This window comes from Atta cephalotes, assembly GCF_000143395.1.
Source record: "Atta cephalotes unplaced genomic scaffold scaffold00017, whole genome shotgun sequence".
NCBI classification, from domain to species: domain Eukaryota; kingdom Metazoa; phylum Arthropoda; class Insecta; order Hymenoptera; family Formicidae; genus Atta; species Atta cephalotes.
In genome coordinates, this window is record NW_012130081.1 from 5234452 (window position 1) to 5236138 (window position 1687).

Sequence of the window (1687 nt, forward strand, 5' to 3'; positions counted from 1 at the left end):
AGAGAGAGAGAGAGAGAGAGAGAGAGAGAGAGAGATATAGAAAAAGCACTGATCGTGATATACTGATGATGGTAATAGCACGAGCGATTAGTTAACGATTGACGCGAATGGTAGCGGCATTCGCCGTTCGATGGAAAGGTGGTTGATCGAGAGGTGGACTGATAGATAAGTAGGCAGGGGTATCTGTCTATTAGCTTTCCACCCTGATAACGGAGTTGCTGCTGATCCTCCTCCAGCCCCCGGCGAGTGCTTCGTTAATTAATCTGGCAGTAACGGACTCGGCAGCTCAAAGGCACCCTTTTTCGTCCAGATTCATCCATCCATTTACCGATGGGCCGCCTGTATCCGCGCGTGTACAAGCGCTCTTTCTCTCTTTTTCTTTCACTCACTTATCTTTCTTTCTCTATCTTTCTTTCTCTCGTTTTCGGGATAAAGACGACGAGATCGAGTGAGAATCGAACGATCATAATTCGTATTGGCTCGAGGTAGCCCGGAGAACTGAACAATTCAAACATGAGAACTTGAAACAAAAGCTATAGATAGAAGCGCTATAATTGAAAGAAAAAAATTATAGTTCTTGCATATTTAGTTATTAAATGCACTTTATGCTTACTATACTTAAAACTGCTCGACAAGAATTTCTATAAATAACTGTAAATTAACAAAAAGAAGTGGTAAGTTTACGAGCATTAACAGTCTTTAAAAGAAGATTGTTAATTAACAACGCTACTTCTGATTACTTATCTGAACAGCTGATTGCTTCTATTAGTATACCTGAGTATTCATATTTCCTTGTGCCCTTGTATATTATCCGAATGGTAATACGATCAGCTGTAGTACTTAATTGTAATATGAGCCTTGCGTATGCATTAGAAGCGGATAGACATGCATTGTGTGTTTGCAGGCATTATATGCGTGCTACAACATTAGACACTTATTCCAATCATCATTGTTTTTCTAAGTATTCACAGACTATGATTCGCAGAACTACATATTATGTTTAAATATAACTTGCATGTGCGCACAAAAAATACAATTATACTTATGCTAACGAGCATGTTAAACTTTAAATTAATTTGGAATGGTTACACACACGCAGTTACTTCGCGCAAATTAAATATCTCCGAAAAATAATTATTTCATTTATATATTTAACATTATTGTTATATATACTTATATATTTATATATTTGGATATTTAATTAAAATATTTAACTGGATATTTAATTGAAATGAAATTTTAATAAGCATCATTCTTTCATTTATGTAACTTTTTTAAGATATAAAATTATACAAAATAATCAAGTTTAAAAGAAGTTATTTATTTCGGAGATTTACTAATTGAAAGAAATTTCGCTTAAAAATATGCAAGATGCATCAAGTAAATAGACAGATAAATTATTAATTAGATATCAAATGGTGTAATATCTCAAATGAAAATTTTCTTTCAACTATTTCTTTTAACTATGATTGGATCAAGTCGCATTCAAGATAGTTGCCGGTATCTTCGACAAACGTCACGCTTGCGCTCGCCGCAATTCGCATTTCCGATAAACGCGAGAGTGGGCATACATCGCGAAGTCGAATTCAGCATCAGGAAATCCGACGCTTGAGCGTCTGACGAGATAAAAAGGAGCAAGAGAGAGCGAGCGAGCGAGCGAGAGAGAGAGAGAGAGAGAGAGAGAGAG